This window comes from Perna viridis, chromosome 11 (assembly GCF_037379345.1).
Source record: "Perna viridis isolate PV_CMFRI_1.1 ecotype Kerala chromosome 11, ASM3737934v1, whole genome shotgun sequence".
In the NCBI taxonomy this organism is placed as follows: Eukaryota; Metazoa; Mollusca; class Bivalvia; order Mytilida; family Mytilidae; genus Perna; species Perna viridis.
This window is the reverse complement of record NC_142455.1, coordinates 38,697,901-38,718,766: the sequence shown is the minus strand read 5'-3', so window position 1 is coordinate 38,718,766 and position 20,866 is coordinate 38,697,901. Positions and strand designations below refer to the sequence as shown.

The 20,866-nt window shown below is 32.2% G+C and overlaps 2 long non-coding RNA genes across 3 annotated transcripts; one reads left to right on the top strand and one right to left on the bottom strand.

Annotated features, from left to right (window-relative positions):
• Positions 1 to 832: 832 nt before the first annotated feature.
• On the top strand, positions 833 to 9,550 carry LOC148604003 (uncharacterized). Its single transcript, XR_015916439.1, has 4 exons — positions 833 to 1,030; positions 1,888 to 2,017; positions 4,321 to 5,648; positions 7,684 to 9,550. It is a non-coding gene; the product is annotated as an uncharacterized LOC148604003 (long non-coding RNA).
• A 2,245-nt stretch (positions 9,551 to 11,795) lies between these two features.
• On the bottom strand, positions 11,796 to 20,111 carry LOC148604002 (uncharacterized). Of its 2 annotated transcripts, XR_015916438.1 has the most exons (3): positions 17,198 to 19,768; positions 16,433 to 16,562; positions 11,796 to 15,732 (listed from the first exon to the last, which is right to left on the bottom strand). It is a non-coding gene; the product is annotated as an uncharacterized LOC148604002 (long non-coding RNA). The 2 variants fall into 2 exon arrangements; XR_015916437.1 differs by having other exon boundaries at positions 11,796 to 16,562; positions 17,198 to 20,111.
• Between the last annotated feature and the right edge of the window lie 755 nt (positions 20,112 to 20,866).

The window sequence follows — 20,866 nt, the reverse complement described above, 5'->3', positions numbered from 1 at the left end:
TTTTAGAGGGTGAATTAAAGCTCGACGGAACTTCTGATGACACACAAAAGCTAATTTCAAACTTAACAAATTGCTCTTACCAAAATATACAGCCACATATTTCAAACAGTTTTAGCGAGGGCAGACGACTTAAACAATTGAGAATGCGCATTGGCTTTTGTAGAGCTCGTACACATTCCCCGATGTTAAAACCATAAGCAGGTGTTTTAATTTTATTTCTTTAATGATTTTATTTGTTTGTATTATTTTTGTAGGTAACCTCGCAGTTATTCCTTAAGCACAAACACCATGTCATTAAACGAACTCAAAAACGGATATACTTTATTGCGTAAGTCACGGTTATTGGTTCGAAATGTCTTAATGTCGTTTTGGCAATAGTACGAAATTATGGGTAATGGTATTTCCGTAAACGTTGGAGCGCCTTCTGTTGACTGTTTTGACAATCCATATCTTTGAAATAATATGATATGTTTTGAACTTAATCAAAAACGCTACTGAGACTGGTTCTGTTCTCAGTCACATTTTTCGAAGTGTACGAAGATTAAGCTGCTATTCATTATACAGTTTTTAAGTTCCTGAATTTACATGCACAAACCGGATATTGATGCATTTTCTGCCCATAAGTATACATGACCCAGTTGATAATACAGTCATTTACGCTCCCTTCTGGAGCGTATTAAAATCATCATGTGCAATATTTTGTTTTTATTTTGTACTGCATTCGTTTTAAACTTAGTATTTATGTGTGGATATGGATATTTTATTTGGTAACCTAATTTCAATATTTAAGGTATAACCCTCCAGGTAATATAACGCATCATTGAAAAATATTAGCATAAAAAAATATAGACAAAAAAAATGTCAACAGTGTGATGATTCAATTACGTAAAAATTCAAAAACATAGCCTGAACGTGAACACCTAAAACAGAGAAGATCTACATTCACGATGTAGCAACCGAATAAAAAGATGACATATAAAAACCGACAAACTGAAGCACTATAAAAAGGGGCATCCAGAATGATTTGCTAGTGAGTATAATCCGGTACTAATCAAGCAACAATAATGCAGTTCCGCGACACATGGCAAATGCTTAAAGGAATAAACATATTAGTTTGTCGAGCATAAGTTATTATAATAAGAATCACGTCTAAATAAAGTATATGTCATAAATGCTGCTCCCATCATTTAAAAAAACACATAATTTCACCTGAAACATCTTTTAATATACCAGCACATTAAGCATTATTTTACCCTTACTATGCAAAGGGACGACCTATCAGCTTTGGGGATTTGTTTTGTTTTTCATAAGGTGACAATGCTAACTGCGCGATGAGCCAAAGACGAGGGAATCGAGCGGGGGATTCTTGTAAAATGAAGAAACGCTCTATATTAATTAGCATGCACTATATATCCAGTAGTTGTTTGATCATTATCCACAACTTGATTCGTACTTGTTACATCATGCCTAAATAGGTGGGTTTTGTATTATTACTGACATAGCACACTAGTGTACAATTAAGTGCCTCTTCAATTGAAAGAGTAATCAAGTGAACCAAGGTCATATCGGTATAATATCCTATAATATAATGAACAGCATAATCGCATGTATAACTAAGGGTTTATACCTCAATGCTGGGTCATTGGATCTGTTATTTGTTTTCGGTGCTGCATTATTGTTTTCATCATGTAATCAGTTTCTTGGCACGTCTATAAATACATGTATACGAGAATGTTATATTGAATATTTTACCAGCGGTTGTGCGTTATATGTTTCGAAACTTTAATCTGCATGGATATATATATTCATAATTTTATTTTAGACTTAAATACTAGTATTCTAACGGAAATTAGCGTGCTAAAATTACGCGCATTTTTTTTTATTTAGTTACTTGTATGCAGACCCTTAGCATCAAGAAATATAGAGGTGTGAAAACAAATATTTTATCTTGTATTATTTACGAACAAACATGTGATATAGGCAGCTGGGAATTTAGACTAATAAACGTGTGCATGTGGTATGTATATGTGGTATGTATAGGAAAGAATTTTGCGTTATCATGCAAAATCATTCATCTACAACATTAACGCAGAACATCCGCTACAGACTTTGAATACATATCTCTCAATACTTATACAAGTTACATCTTAACAACAGATAGCCAGACACATTGTTTTCGGTGAAAAAGAGAGTGGAATTTCTTTTATTTGGCAGTACGACTAGTTTAAAGGAGGGTCTATACGACTGGTAAAGTCGTTCCCGTTCTTTCTGCAAAAAGACGAAAAACCATATAATTAAATGGTCAGGCATCTGGATATCGTTATACCTAAACTTGCAAAATGAGGATATGTAAAGGTGTAGGGTGTCCTTACTTCCGTCAGTCCACACAAACTTCATTTCTTATGCTATATACGGGATGCATCTCGCATCTCTCATATATTCAATTATTTTTAAAATGCTAAAAACATATCTGTGTTTCTCTTCCGACTATATATAGATATACTTAAGATATAGATTGCAAATTAATCTAAAAAGATAATACTATTATTGACTGGCATGATTTAAACTCATTTTCTTCTCTATATACATAAACTCTTTTTATAAACTATAATTTTTATTTCATAAAAAAAACCGCACACACAACATACAAAAAACCAAAAAAAAAAAAAAAAAAAAGAAAAGAAAAGAAAAGTTTTATTATTTTTTTTTTCTATTTTTTTTTCTATTTTTTTTAATTAATCTATCACACGAATATTATATAACAACATAAGTCCGTAAAATAATGATACAAGATTATCATTTTATACGGTACCATGTTTATCGTTTATGTAATTCAAGTAGTTCATGTAGGTATTGTGATTTCGAGGATCGTAATGAATGCCACGTGCCGGCCGATTGTACGGTATATTGTATATTATCTGAATAGCGTAAATACTCGTATACAATTTTCTCTGGTATAATGATGAACGTCCCATATATGTATCTAGTGTTTTCATCTGGTCCTGTGTGTACCAAGGACTCCTGAGCCATGTTAAGATGCACCGAATAGTGATTGAGATTCTTTTTAAAAATATCTTCGGGCTGAACAGGAGTGTTTAAAATAGGTTGGCTTCAGAGGTCACTACGAACATGTTTTCAAGCTATAATCTGCACATTTTATTCAAAATTTATGAAAGTAATATGTGTATTGTGATTTCGAGGATCGTAATAAATGCCACTCGCCAGGACCGGTTGCATGGTATATTGTATATTTGCTGAATAGCATAAATACTAGTATACAATTTTCTCTAGTATAATGATGAACGTCACATACAGGTATTTAGAATTTCTATCTGGTGCTGTGTGTACCCAGGACACCTGAGCGGTGTTAATATACACCCAAAAGTGATTCATATTCTTTTTAAAAATAACTTCGGAGCTGAACAGGAGTATTTAAAAAAAAGACGTGCTTCAGAGGTTACCACGAACGGGTTTTCCAATTATAATCTGCATAAATTTTGCATAAAAGAGATACAGTAGTTTTATCTTTGAATTTTTATATTAGGACTGTTTTCAGTCCTAAATTGTTAAATGTATGTTATCGACACAGTTTGAGATTCATTTAAGACAGTTCAAGATTTCTTTCAGACTATTCAAGTCTTGTAAGACTGTTCAAGACTCTTCTAGACAGGTTGAGATTTGTGAAAACTTGGTCGAGACTGGTCAAGACAAGATAAGACAAGTCGAGACTGAGTCAAAACAAGTCGAGACACAGTCAAGACTTTTTGAGATTTGATTGGATATGGTGAGATTCAGTCGAGAAAATCCAAGTATTTTTCAGACATATTTAGAAAAATTAAGATGGAGTTAGAACAATTTAGAACAAAAATGTACCCTGTTCAAACTTATATAACTTAGTAGTGTATCTGTTCAACCTAGACCAGTTCCTGAGAGGAGGGTGTTAGGACTCATTAAGATTATGACAAGCTTGTCCAAAGCCCTGATAGAGAAGGTGTGTCGCGGTTCAGAACAGTTTCAGGCAGTTTAGAACTGTTTTATGGCAGCGAATCCTGACAGGATCGCAGGGAAGTTAGAACTGATCGCAACTGTGGAGGAGCGTAATATTATCCCATTGAAATTCCACCATTATGAAAACATCTTCGGTTTATACGGAAGATGATTTGATTTTTTTTCTACAAACTATGAGGAATCTCTGACAAGAACATGTACCTAGGTGTACTGCATACCGATAACAATCTTGTATTGGGGGTTCCCACATTGAATTAATACCACTACGGGAGCAACACGTGGCGTGATAGGAATGTATACCTTCTTTTACAGATGTGAATATAAAGTTAGAACTTTTGAAAGAGGTTTGGTGGTACATTTTGCAGATCCAGCCATGTAGCGTTGTTTGTGTGGATTCCTGTGGAGTTAAGGAATACGGAGAATGTGGTAGCAGCAGTATATGTCTTATAGCCGCTATTGATTTCCACGTCTATCTCTAATAATAAACATTGGATGAAATACGTTTTCCAAACAAAGACAATGTTGTATTGGACTTTGTATGCTGGTACGATAATATGTTTGTCCTGTTTAGTGGACAAAGTTTTTTTCTACATCGAGCACATTGAAAACTGACATTGACAGTCATTGACCTACATTTCAAAACTAAAGCTCTCAAGGCCTGTATCCACTCACTTAAAAGGTTAAAATTTTTTTTTTTTTTTTTTTTTTTGTCCCCATTCTCTTGAAGACAAACACTTTGATGTACAAATTATTCATATCTTATTGACAAATAAAGAATAAGGTATACGGTAATACAATAATGTGAATCGATAACTTTGTTCCTAAAATTCATACCACTAGGCTAATATCAGTGCATAACTCAATCGGAAACGTTTCGAATACCAAATGGTGACTTAAGATTATAAGAGCGATTATTAAATTAATTATTAAAATTTATTTCTTTATATTTGGGGCTAAGTTCTTATTGTAAAAAATATATCATATTTTGGCGTGGTGTAAATTTCAACGATATTAAACCGAAAAAAGTATGCAACAAATTTTGCGGATATTTAATTTTGCAGATGTAAAGTGGTGTTCTAAGTGTTTAGGCTCTGAGTAAATATAGTTTAAACAGTCTGCTAAAAAGCGCCAAATTAAGAACCCATCGAAAACTACCCGTTTATGGTAACAAGGAAATACATACTTGCGGTTATATCAATATTTTCATTGACTGTAGAAAGATATATAAACACTATTGTTGTAAATTCAGCCATTAAGAAATAAAATAACAATGGATTCATTAGTGACGTATATTGTATACAGAAAATTGGATGTAAATTTGTTCTTTTAAATATGTTTCATATAATATTTATATGTATTTGCCACCAACATGACAAACGAGGTGGTACTTAAGTGCATTGGATACATTTCAATTCACCCCATCAACTTATAAAGAATACTTCAAATAAAATCCACAATTCTAAACCAGATATTTAACAGATCGTAATAAAGTTAAAGGAACATGATATAATCAGACTTTGGACAAACGAATAAAAGAAACACACGATGACAACAACAAAGAAGAACTATCATATTTTAAAGGGTGGAACATATCAGATAAAATTCAGTGTCAGTGTTCAGAACTACAGATATCTCCTGAGGTAACGTTATAGGGGTATTTTATAATCAAACAACGGATACACTCTGTGACAGGAGCTTTTAGAGATTATATCGTTTTCCACATGATATAAACTTGGTATATCTTTTAATCAATGTTCACTTTTACGGATCAGTATTGTCTTTTTTATCTTTTGATTTGTTTAACCAAGCAATCAAATTATGTCTCTCTCCCGGAGGTTATCAAAGCAATCTGAAACTTATTACAGCTTTTTTAAGATGTTTAAGGATCTTCAATTACCTGAGTTCCAAATTATTAATACAAAGAATTAAAATACTCTTGGTGACAGAAGACATTTCCTATAGTCTCTGTAATTATCTGTGTTATTTGACTATGTAAATAGTCATCATATTATACCATCTTCAAATAATGAAAGAAAAATATTGAAATCCTATGATAATCCTACTAAAACCGTTTTGAACATTTTTTTTTTCAAACACCTTGATGAACTTCAATTATTATAGTTTTGGTTCATCAGAGTCTTAAGGCAGTAATTATGAAATCCTTATGCTATCAAACAATTTCACCCGTTAGTTCAATTATATTTATTTATTTTGCTTTCTTTTGTTTATTCCTGTCTGTCTGGGAAAAGTAGTATAGCATTTTAAGCACATCGATCTCGAAATACTTTGAAACATTTGATTAAATAGACCTCGAACGACAAGTATAAGGATTAGCCTTACAAATGACGTTACTTCAGCATTTTTAGGAAAATAAAGAAAATAATGCGAATACGTATCATGAAGTATGCATGTACTTAAGGTGAGCTAGAGAAAATAGTCTATTGAATATAATGAACTTTGATTTGTGTCAGACAACATACAAAAAAGTAGTACTGGCCACACACTAAATTCGTGCAAATATATCTGTTAAATTAATTTCTCAGAGTGAAGTGCATTAGAGACTTCAAAATCCTTGAAATGGTTGACATAAAGATGAATAAAATAAAACATTCTCATTTACCCAAAACAATTATTTTAGGTGCAAAACAAGTGCCAGTTTCAAGCATTATTTTGGTGTTCCGAAGGACATTTAGGCATTACCTCCACAAGTACTTTGGTTAAAGTCTTAAAAGGCCATTTCGGTCTGCGCAAAATATGTTTTATGTTTTATATTAATTCAGTCGTTCTGTATCTACATGTAAGATACCTGCTGTGCGTGACCATTTAAGCTTTGTTCAGTCTAATTTAGGCGGTTCAGTCTTTCATGTAGTACGTTGGCTTTAATAACCCACCTTGCGACCTCGAGCTATCCCCAACCCTCACTCATCGACTAAAATATGATTTTTTGCTGTCCTTATGTCACCCATTTACGAACCTTTTTGTTGCCAAAAAATAAATAAAGCATTCTTTTTTTTTCAAATCGTAAGGGTTACTGCATCTTTCTGGATACAATTGTAAAGATGAGACATCGAGTTGCATAATGTTATTTATGTTAATTATGGTTCTTCACATATGCTGTACCAGAAAAACTTAGACCGTCGAGCAATTGAGTCAAAAACACGAAAAAAAACATGTGATTGACATAAAAGCCTTTCATATAGGCTATCATAATATAAGAGGACGATTACTTCATCTTTTTAGACACAAATATACATATTCTACAAATGTTAGAAAGATTACACATGAATTGAAAATATGTGTATGCCTTTACACTTTATCGTTTTACGTTATGAAATCATTTCGTACGGTATAATTTTGTATAATACCGATATCTTTGTAATAAGTATATTGTTAGTAAACGTACATTCATTTGTGGGGGGCCTTTAATGAACTGTCTTAAACAAGCAAATGAGATCGTAACTATACTTAGGGCAATATTCTGAATAGCATGATATAGTAATAAGCATTGATAAAAGCAAAATTAATATTTTTAGTGGACTCCGAACGGTTCTCAATGTTTTCCATGTCCGGTCTTTGCCCCTATATTTTATTCTTTTGATTTCCTCTAGAATCTTGGTTCCCCTGACTACTCTTCTAGTAAACACGTGTAACTTGTGATATACCTTTTTTTTTCAGTTTGGATTAATACATGGTTTTAATAGGACTAGTGATTGAATGTTCAATAATTTATATTCTGCATAGAAAATAGGCATGAATAAAAATTTATTCAATGGAGAGGACTAAATGAAACCCTTTGCAACAACATATGTATCATCCTGTCCTGCTAAAAGATAAAAAAAACAAATATATTAAAGTAAGCGAGTGGTGTCTTAGGCGACTGGTTAGACGTGAGCGAAGTATTGAGATTGGTTGGCATACCGACGGATAGAACATTCTTAATGAAGAAAAAATCAAAATACCTATCAAATGATTGTACAGTTATTTGATGCCAGAACTGCACAGATTTTGCCAATGCTCCAAAAAAAAATCTCATAGGCGTTAGAATGGAATGGATGTAAGATCAAATTCAAGCCAAGACAAAATTAAGGTTTGAAAGTAAAGGGAAAATATTGAGCCAAAAATTGAGACAGTAAGATCAAAGAATAAACTGAAACGTGACGCAAGCACACTACAAGTAAAGGATCGACCCGGCTCAAATTCAAAACATATAAGTATGGACCAGGAGCAAAGGAAGTGCATCTTCCCTATTTCAGGTTTTCTTTACAATCACAAAAAATGTTTCTTACAAAAAAAAATACGAATTAGAATGATGTCTGACAAAACATTTTGTCAGCAGAAAATATTTGGAGTGATTAACTGGCTGTCTATCCATATATAAAGAAACATTTAATTAAGTGAGTTTTTCTGTTAGAGTATTTTTTTTTGAATAATGATGAGTGAAGGGAGTAACCGTTTACCTTATTCCTGTTGACTCCTTTTACGACATCCCATAGATAAATAAAGATAGAATAATGATACAGAATCTCACTTTTTAAAGTTGAACCAGGAACGAATTTTCCCATATCCAGGTGTCAACAGGCTAAGATGTTGGTTTTACGAATCTTAACAAATCTCATCTGAATTTGTGGTGATCACAAAAACTGTGTTCTGTACACAACCTATTACCGATCGATTTCATAGCATTTTTTTTTTTTTTTTTTTTTTTTTTTTTTTTTTTTTGATTGATCATGTTTCTGTAATATACTTGTGTGTACAATGAATTAAAAAAGTTCTTACTTTGAAAGAATACTCAAGGAAACCAATGTTATAGCGGTAATCAAAAGAATGTAATCCAGAGACATGGAAAACAGACATACACAACAAAGAACATGAAGTGACTAAAATTATACATACAAAGTAACAAAAGCAAATGAGCAACTCAGACGCCAATAAAAATTAGCAGCATGGACCAGGTCCACCAAAAGGGTAAGCGTCCTCTACTTTTCTAGAAACACCCGCGGAGTTGCTCGAAAGAGGAGAGGAAAACTATGACACGTTGAGTAAATCAGTTTCATGGCGCAGATGGATACGAAAAAAAAAAACAAATGATGAAGCAAAATGCCAGTAGGACTTGAGAAATTTTTGAAACCTAGTTCTTTTATTTCTTTTTCTTTGATTTTTCTTTCTTGGCAAAAGAATGGTAACCACACTTAACCACTAAAATCTGCCCCATTGTGAAAGAAAATATTTGTTTATTACATATACTAACATCACACAATGTCTATCTGGAATGTCCTATTCAGAAACTTTAAATCGGTTATCAAAATCTCATGGCGACTGTAAAACTTCGGCCATAATGATATTTACTAATTACTAATTAGGGGTTATGTCAGTAGGTTTGTAATGAAGTGATTTCTCGTTTGCCACTCAGAGTTTTTGTTGTTGTTGTTGTTGTTCGTCCGTCTGTTTGAAATCATACGCAATATGGACAATTTATATATATTTAAATGATTGTATTTGTATTATTGTATAAGGGATGTTTTTTGGAATGTCTTTATAACGGTTAAGACACATTTTGTTTTCATTGTTCTTAACTTGTAATGATTAGTCCAAAGCATTTCTCAAATTTACAGATTTATTTACTCGTACTCAACATTTTTCTTTATTGTCGGAAGTAATTATTAAGGAAAATATAGACTTCCGTGCAAATGCAAAGATTTCTTAAGCAATCACCGTTAGGAGGCCCTCAACTTCGATACAGTAATGTTTACAGATTACAGGACATACCTAAAAAGGGATATAAAATTCTAACAAGTTGGGCAGTTACATGTTAACCGAAAGCTTCTGTCTTCAAATTGATCTTTTTTGTTTTAATTGTTCCAGTTGTTGTCATTAGACCACTGTGCGCCACCTGCTCCAAGGTAGACAGAAACACCTGTGGCCCTCACTTGTATTTTCAGAGGTAAAAATTCTACTACTGTCTAGCGTGGCGTAACCAATATGAACTAAGACCCCAATTTTATGTTGAAAGACCTTCTTTATACTTTTGCACGTAGTGGTATTTTTTGTTTACATTATCAACATTTAATGTTGTATATTATATAGTGGCTGCTTGAAACCTTCCGGTTAACGGGGGAAAAAGTCGCTAAATATACAGGTCTGATGTGAAAACCGATAATTTTGGAGCTCTGTGGATCGATATCCGAGTATTGATCTGTAATCTTTTAGATTTTTTTTTTATTTTGAATATAAAAATACAAATTATATTTAAATTGGAAATTGATGAAAATGAAATTAATGTCAATCGAATGTGAAATAAAAATCAAATGAATATCAAACGAATGCAAATTGAATATCAAACGAATGTCGAATAAGTAACCAACTTCACACTGCTGAAAATAAGCACTTTGATATACAAATCAATCGTCTCTATCTATGTGATAACACTGTTATCTATGGGTCCACGGGCCGTTTTCTATGTGTTAACAGATTGTAATGCTCAATATCAACTGTGATGGATAATTATATTCTGCTATCTATGGGTTAGCAATGTTTGGCCGACTTGTCTCATAGCCGATTCATCTTTTTCCTATATGGATTCTGTAGCCGATCTAATAATTGGTCTACTTCCCCAGATTGGGGATAATTCTGCCTTGTGTTCAGCTCCATACATTCATATAATGAAAAAATGATGTATAAATGGACAAAAAATGAGAAAACACATTCAGAAACAGTTTTTCTCACACTCTGGGGACTTAAAACAGTATTTATTGGATTTTTTACGGTAGGACGCTTACCCTACTGGTGCACCTGGTCCATGCTTCCAGTTTTAGTGGAATCCGAGTTGCTTATTTACTTTTGTTACATTGTATGTATGATTTTAATTACTTACTTTATGTTCTTTGTTGTGTATGTCTGTTTTCCATGTCGGGTCTTTGTCCCTGTATTACATTCTTTTGATTACCGCTGTAACCTTGGTTCCCTTGTTTACTCTTTCCTAAACCGGCTGATCAATGGAAGTGTTTTGACACACGCTTATAAGTTCTAGATTGGCATAGATCATGTATGTTTGAGATGACGAGTTCAGAATCGAAAAATATAGGTTTAACATTCTTTTCTTTATATTTTATCTTTAAATGAAATTTTCTGATATAGACAAATTTAACATACATTCGATTCTATGAATAAACCCGATATGCATTCTTTATAGGGCAACTAGTTATTTTTATAGTTGTAACGAATGGTATCGATAGTTTTGGTGATTGGACGAAACCTAACTATTGTGAAAAAGGTCAATATGCACTGGAGTATAATATTTTGGTAAGATTTAACTAATAGTTGAAAAACAGCAGGACATTTTCGGTTTAATAATATTAAATTTATAGCAAATATGTTCATACTAATATATCGTTATCTGGTTATTTATTGTGATTGTATAACAATTAAAAAAAAAGTACATCATTGAAGAGCATCATTCAAGTACTAATCACATTGATATTACCGGGTGTTCAGCAATATGACTTTTTAATCATAAAACAGTACATTACATGTACGAAAACTTATATTTTATACATAATTGATATTCAATAGTCAATTATTTAACAATTACGTTTTTTTCTTTTTTTTTTTTTTTTTTTGTTTTTTTGGTAAATAGACCTCTTCGTTCATTGAAGACCCATAAGTGGCCTTGAACTGACATTTTTCATCTCAGTTGGGTAGTTTTGATATATTTTTTCTACGTATTCAGTGCACGGGTGGGTTTTGCTGACACACTATGATCTTATCAACTGTAGATATGATATATACTGATTTGTTTTTAACATTGATGTAGATATTTTTAAGAGTTTTTTTTTTTTTTTTTTTGAAAAGTTTGAAACATTTTTACCCCAAATATCATTTAGAAAACTCCCGTAATTAATTCATTACACTAAGTATTGAAGAATTAACCACACATGTAGCAATATAGGTTGTTAATTAAGTAATATCAATAATACAGTCCCGTTAAACTATCTTCTTGTAGTACATTTTTTTGTTTTCGGATTAGCTCTAATTAAAGAAGAAATATCAACATTGAACAACAGTAAAACAGTAAGACCTGCAATTTTCTTTAATTTGTTCACTTATTCATAAAAAAGTAATAAATTCATATATTATTTAGTAAGATTCGTTGTGTATTCGCTATGAAATCGTTCAATTTGTTTCCTATCAGTTGTCAATACGGCTAGATCGTTAGCGGTTCGTATACATAACGTTTTGGTTCGGCCTGCAAACACCTTTGTACTTGTTCTTCGTGCGTTAAAATATTTTTCTGAATGCGATTTACTCTTATCACATTCTTTTTAATTCGTTCAAACCATCAACTTTATATCTGACAGGTGATTGACATATATCTTGTCTGTTTTTTGTTTATTCATTTGCAGACCGTTATAGAGTAAGAGACCCTTTATCAAAATCGATACGAAAAATACACGTAACTTCTATGATGATTTGACATATTCCTTCAGTCTCATGGAGCTGACTTTATAGCTGATCTGATTTGAAGAAACAATATAGTTTAACTAGATCCTTGAACATGAGTTTGCGTTATATAGGTGAAGTATTATCGTTAAACAATCCTAAATTCGGGGATTTGATATATTGCATCTACCCCAAAGAGCTTGATATATAAGATACTACAGCCTTATATCTTGACGTACACTTTACGACAATCGTGACTTTCATTTCAGAATTGTCAACTTTTCTTTCATATGTGGCAACATCCCGTCAGCACCTGCGTATGGAGCATATCAAAACTTTTAGGTTATCTCAGAGCTTGCCGTAACCATGCAGATTTTTTTAATCGCGTTAAAATTCTAATACATAAGCTTCATGACAGGGCTTTATTGCTACAAGATTGAACTCATTACAACGGACGTTTTATGGTCGTCATCGTGAACTCGTTGACCGTTAGGTGTATTCATCTGCGCCTTGAAAACTGATTTGTTCAACGTTTCATGGTTTCCCTTTTCTCTTTCGACTACCCAGGACTTGACTTTTTATGAGCAACTGGGTAGGTGTTTCTAGAAAATCAGAAGACGCTTACCCACACCGTTGCACCTGATCAATGCTCTCAGGTTTGAGTCCGAGTTGCTCATTTGCTTTTGTTACTTTGTATATATGATTTTAGTTACTTTGTGTATGTCTGTTTCCCATGTCTGGTCTTTGTCCCTGGGTTGCATTCTTTTGATTACCGGATTACCGCTATAACCTTGGTTCCCTATATTATTCTTTGATACCGAGTTTGACCAATATGTCTAGTAGACAACCACAAATAAAAACATTGGTTGTGGTTTTCCGTGAAAGAAAATGCTATCAAAAGCATTGATTCCCCATTCACCGATAGTTATTTTCAATCTGATCCCGAGCATGGAGTTTCCATTGTGTTAATATCACACTAATGTTTGTGCTGCATTTAACTTAATTGCGAGAATATCAATACTTTACAAATTCTTTACAAACAATGACATATGAACAAATGCATGTGATTTGTCATGGCCTTCTTTGACATTATTAACTCCTAAAGATAAATAAGGTTTATATCCTACAAAGCTTTAGGCCCAAATGCATATTCATTAATGGAATAGAGGTTACTCATTCATTTTACTTTCCAGTTTGTTGTTAGTTATGTATTTCGCCATGTTTTTTATTTCATCTTAGTATCTTGACTTTAAAATTGATCCCGTTTTGATTAAAGTTACATTTGATCCTTTATCCGTAGCATTTCATTGCTTACATTTCGGATATTCTTCATTGTATTTCAACTGAAGATTTGGAAATATGTGAGTCTCTAACCAAGCGTGTTTAAGGAGACAGTGTTTTTTTTTTATCTTAATATAATAACAATTCAGAAGGAATAATTCTTCATCAATGCAAATATTTAAATTTATTGAAAAGATAATATTTCGTTGGTCAAAGTGCAAATAACACTTTATAGATTATCCACGTCTTTTCAATTCAATTCAATTGTTTCAGTTCAACTTATATATGAAAACGTTCGGTCTTTGACGTATTTGTTAATGTTTCATAATGCCCTTAACATTGATTGAATGTTCATTTATTCATCTTTTTTTTTCTATGTGTAATGTAAGTCATTTAAGTACTAATCACATTGATACACCCGGACGTTCATCTATATGACATTTTAACCAACACAAAAACGGTACATTACATGTACAATAACTCTCGCACTAAACGCTTTAGATCAGAGCCTCAAAGATTTTTAAATCGTCAGTTTATCGCCATAAATGTAGGTAAACGATTGGTAAGCATAAAGGTCTATCTTAACAGTCCAAAGCAGAACAAATGATTTAAAAGTCAAGAGACAAATAATGAGAAATAAATATAGGAAGTAATATACTGCAACGTGCAGACATCACTCTAAATTGAATGAGGATTTTCTGTCCCGTTTACAATAATATTGGAACACAATGGGAGCGTTTTTAAAGAGTAGTTCATGTTCAGGGCGACCTTGACACATTACTTTAATTTGTTCCTGTAGTGGAAAAAGCCACACTTCAAATGTCGTAAAATTATTGGGTCGGCTATAAATGTTGTAAAGAAGTGATATTCACGAGATTCGGTAAGCCTGATTTTTAGATGTTTAGTGTAGCCCATCACATTCGTGTACCATCAGACAGATGAAAATTCCTGGCAAAAGGAAAAACTGGATGTAATCATTAGAGAATGGCAAATCGATTGTATCAACCGTCTTTCTACATATACACAATAACCTATGGCGATACTCCTTCAATTTCAGTATTTGTTTGTGAAACTTGATACAATAAATACATTGAAGGACACACAAAACTTATAAAATCATTTTTCATTGTGATCAAACTCTTTATATAAAATTATTATGGAACTATTGTGTCGGTTTTAAAGACTGTTCCATACCTCCGTATAACTGACCAAATCTGAGGATTGTCCCCACTTTTTTATACGGTCTAGGTTGTTTTATGTTGTTTGGTTTTGCCGGTTTTATTTTTTGTTATTGATAATTTGTTTGTTATTTCTGTGGTTTTTGATTTGTTAGTTTAAGGTTTATTTTTTGTTCTGTAATGGTTTTGTTGAGTTTGTTTAACTTAAGATATTCTGTGTATATTATTCTCAGTTTTTAGTCTGAAAACGCAGGATGCAGTGAATGCATAACAGAGAGAACAACTCCATGGGGAGGGATACATATCAGTTCAAAGCCACCTATTCGTCTTTAGTGAATGAGGAGCAAACTTTCAAACCATGGGTTATATTGCAGCTAGCCCAAAACAACAATATACATGGGTAGAGCAAACGGTTGCCCCTATCGACTCCAGCAACATAAAAAGTAAACTGACAGTGAAAACGAAGCAATATGTACAGTGGCCCTGAAATTCCTGACTTGGGGCAGGGTCAATAAATGCGGCGGGCTTAAAGTACTTTAGCATGATCACAATCCTCTCCATTTCACGCATTAATGACTTTAACGTGATATTCTACAATTACATTTAGCTCTTTGCAACTGGAAAAATAAATATCCAGAAAAATATAAGTATTAACTAAAATAAGCCTAACTGAGGGGAAGAACCAATAGTAAAACCATGGAACAATGAAGTTAGTAATCGTGGTTTCCCCGATTTCTGCTTAGAAAAAAAAAAACATTGTTTGACTTTATTCATAAAAAGATGCATTATTCCGATGACTGCTAAACATCTAGAAATGTCGTCTTTATATCTGCAAATAAAAAAAAAAAAAAACACTTAAGATATGAAATCCATTTAATAATTGGTTCAAACATATACAGGTAATTGCAATTAGTAAAAATATGCATGCATTTAAAAATTGCTTGTATTATCAGTACTTTTATTTAAACAAATAAGGTGGAAAATAATCAAAGTTACAATACCAACTTCTTAACACTTGTATCTTCTACGCAATGTACTCATATCGTAATATATTTGAGACAACTTTCAAGACGGTTGTGGGAATATTTAGATTTTTTTTTTTTGGTATGATACATATAAACTCGATAAAAAATATACAACAAAATTTCGTTTCAACGTTTATTATATCTTAAAGAAATATTTAGGCGATTTACTGGAAAGAATAACGCAACGTTTACAAATAACGAACAACGACAATGAACAAACAAAAAAATTCAAAGGAAATATGGCGATGTAATGTATGTATACCATCTAAACAAAGACATCAAACATGATGTTCGTGTTGTCTTGGTCTTAAAATACTACGAATGATAAAATATAATTATCTTATTATTTAAAAAGAATTAAGTCTCTTCTTAAATGTAAAAATGTCCATGAGATATTAATCAAGAGTCTGGCGTAAATAAAATGAATGTAATCTAGGGACAAAGACCAGACATGGAAAACAGACAGACACAACGAAAACATTATATAACGAAAATAATACATACAAAGTAACAAAAATAAATGGCAACTCGGACTTCATACATAAAAACTGGAAGCATGCACCAGGTCCACCGGTATTGTAAGCGTCCTCTGCTTTTTAGTAACACCCACCGAATTGCTCATAAAAAGTCAAGTCTACAGTAGACAAAAGAAGAAGGAAAACTGTAAGTTGAATAATTCATTGTTCGTGGTGTAGATGGATACACTTATTAAATGTCAACATATTTACAAAATGATGATCATGGTGTCATCCAGATCTAAAATTATATTTTAAGATATGAAATTCTTAAAAAAAGTGCAAATTAGACAAAGCCCATGTGGTTGATATATCCGCAAAAAGTTGAAAAGGTAAAAGGTCAAACTTAAACCGAGTTGTTATACAGAAAGTTACCATGTAATTACATCCAGGTCCTAAATTTTACGCCATACAAAGTTTTAAACGTAAATTAGATAGTGATAGGGTTTTATGTGTTTTTTTTACAATCTTACAATACAATATAAAGCAAATTGCTTAATATTACATCAAATCAAATAAATATCTCCCGAAACAAAACAAGTTGATATCGACAAAGGATAAGTTAAAGAAAAGGCTTATGAAATTGCGAACTTTTAACTGTAAGCTCTTAGTTTAAATAGAAATTTGTCTCCAACCTTGTCTTAAATTGTTGCCAAGAATTAAATAAATATTCAGAAATATATGATGCAATAATAGCCGCATGATGTTAGTACAAAAATAAAGAACAAATATGATTATTTTTTGTAAGGCTTACCTTAGCATTGTTAAGATGGTAAACATTTATATTTCTCTATCATCTTCATTGTGATATTGATCGAGTAACAACACTTGACACATGCAAAACAAAAATGCGATATACGATAGTTTCTGCTGGACAGCTTCGAGGCACGCACATTAAATCTTTCTCAATTGATGAATTACTAAATTAAATTTCTTGTCCAGACATTCATTATTGCGATTTCTGGCTTCACCTCCGTAAGGAATTTCATGAATGCGTATTCATTTAGGCCGATCACGATGTAGAAGGAATTACTAAACCCGATTTGAACACAATAACATTTTTTTTTTCATTTTTGTGGATTTTGTTTTAATCTACACTTTTACTATTAACAGCGCTGTCGTTATTTTTGGTCGCGTGTCTTCTTGTCATCTTTGTTTTCCCTAATAAATGACAAATCTGCAATAAAGATAAATTTATGACATATTCGAAATCGAATAAGAGCAAAGAACTCCATAACATAGACTAATTTCGTACATACTATATACAGTTGGCACATTTCTCACCACTCTTCGATTCTGTTAGAGTTTGCTCTCATTGAAGAGTTCTAAACAGTCAGAAACTGTTCTAAATTGCGACACACCTTGCCAGAATCTGTCGGGGGTTTAAATAAACTATGTCGTAATCTATCATGGGTCTTGAAACTCTCTTATTAGAAACTGTTATGTTTGACATCAATCTGTCAATCTGTATAACATCACCTAGCCAGAAATATTCAACTTCTAAATTGTGTTGATTAGAATAGTTTCTGACATATTTTCAAAGGGTATGGTGAGAAGGAAGCTTTGTTATATTTTAACTTATTCTATCAAGCTGATACCCTATTTTTCAATTAATGTACAACATCCAGTACCAACAGACAATATTGGTACGACCCTTGCCATATCTACCGTACCAGGCGCTACGTCACTTGAAAGTGTTCGCACTCATATATTTGCAAAAACATGTCAAATTAAAATAATTCTGACTGAAATATATTTGTCACAGTCATCCAAATGATAGTAAGATTTAAAACAAATACATTGTATACAACAATTTAAGATCCTTATTGAAATCATAAGTGCTCGCACTCAAAGATTCTGCAAACACATATCCAATGAGCTTCGACTTATCGAAATTACAAATGCTTTGCATGAAAATGTCGAATGTATAGCAATTTGGACTGAAGTATATGTGTCACACGCAACCAAATGAAAATTAGATTGACATTTCATACAATAATTGTATACTCTTATTAAAATTTAAAGTGGTTAGCCTCATATATTTTATATATGTAAGAGCTTTATCGGGAATAAAAGTGTTCATACTCGTACAATTTGCAAGAAACAAACTGTAATTTGTAAAGAATTATGACTGAAATGTATGTGTCGCAGTCATGAGCACCCACATGATAGTGAAATAAAAAAAAAAAATAAACCATTATATTCAATTCTTTTAGACGTAATGGAAATTATAAGTGCTTGCATTCATGCATTTTACAAGAAATATCATTCTTATAGAGTTGTGACTGAAATATGTGTGTTGTAGTCACCCACATATTAGTTAAACTTAAAACAAAGTAACACTTTATTAAATAATTGTAGACCCTTATGAAAATTAAAAGTGCTCATACACATACATTTTGCAAACATATGTATTTTTAGAATTTTGACTGTCACAAATATGTCCCAATTACCAGCATGATACTTACATTGAACACTTTTACAATGAGATAATAACCTTTTGGAAATTGAAAAGTGCTCACACCCATACATTTTACAAGAAAATGTCATATCTAAAGTATTTTGACTAGAATATATATGTCATAGTCACCCACATGATAGCTATATCAAACCATCAGACAACAGGTCGAATTAATTCAATATCAATTTTAATGATTTATTGCTTTTAAGTATTAAAATAGTCCAAATTACATCAGACAGAAAAATTCAACCATTTAGTACTGTGTCCACTATTTTTTAACCAGACTTCCTGTTCTAACATAGACTGAACTAGTATCAATACCTGTCCAGTGGTATGACAGTTTAGAACAGCTTTTCGTTTTTCTTTGTCGTGACCCAGGACAGTTTCTGTCAGGATCAGTCAGACTCTGTAAGGAATTTTGTTCTATTTTCTGTCATGGACCTCTTTTTTTTGTCTGACAGATTCTGACGGATTTCAAGAGTAGATAGAAGGGATCGCTACTGTATATTTGTCAATCACGGTTTACCTTTAACAGCCGAATAAGCTTATAATTATTAATAATATGTTTATATATGACTCTGAACTTATCAGCGAAACGATTTCTCTTGTTAATGGATGATATTGACTGATCTGTGATAGATCAAAAACTAGTGCCAGATTTCGTTTGCAGAATGCCGCCGCTATTTATTTACAGAAACTGTTTGACAGTTGAACAAATGATCTGAAACTATTAACTTATTAATAAATGATCGTAAACTTAGTTGCATAGATCGGTCTTGGTACTATATATGACGATTGTGTATGAGTGCAATAACAACTGTAATAAAACTGTTTAATAAGCAATAACTTAGCTTTAATAAGTTCCAAATTTCCTGTTCCTCAACCAACCAATCTACAAATAAAAGTTATTCATAGTGTAAATACGTTTTTTTTTCTTGTTATTAAATTTACATTGCAAACAATCCAAAAATATTTCACTCCACATCGGTATTGATTAAGTACATTAACTACGTCGATAGATAACCGATCATTTATATATTTTTCTTTTAAAAGGCACCTAATTGAACAGTGTTCACACGATTTGCTTCATATGTTTTCAATATGAAACATGTAAAACAAAATATTTGGAAGTCTATACTTCAGCATTCACATTTACATTTCTAAATTAACTATCAAATATACTGCATTCTTTAATAATAATTATAAAAAAAAATAAAAACAAAAAAAAACACAGGACGAAAAAAATTAATAGTTATTTTAAATGCACCCACCATCAGATAGACTCAGAAATAATGATAAAGAGATACGTTATAAAAACGTTTTATAGCCAATGTTTATTATCAGAGGTAGACGTAGAACATAATAGCAGTGATAAGACCTACACTGCTACCACTCTCTTCAAAGAAGAGATTGTGGAAAACCATCAATATGTGCAATCCTCGTTTGGCCTCTCTACCAAGGACGATGATTGTGATTTACCGTCTATGTACTGGATTCCTAAACTTCACAAGAATCCATACACACAACGTTTCATAGCTGGATCTGCAAAATGTACCACCAAACCTCTTTCAAAACTTTTAACTTCTATACTCACAACTGTCAAAGAGGGTTTACAGTCCTACCACAACACTTGTTACTCCCGTAGTGGTATTAATTCAATGTGGATCCTTCAAAATTCAAAAGATCTTTTAGAGACAATCAGTTCAAGACTATTATCTGAATAAAATAACATTAAAACCTATGATTTTTCAACACTGTATACTTCTATTCCCCATACTCAGTTAAAATCCCGACTTTAAAACATTATATATCCTTGTTTTTCAAAAAAATATGGTACACCTAGATACAAATATATAGTTCTTGGTAGAGATTCCTCATACTTTGTAAGAAATAATTCAAAATCGTCTTCCAAATATACAGAGGAAGATGTTTACAATCTTGTAGCAACATAACAATGTTCAA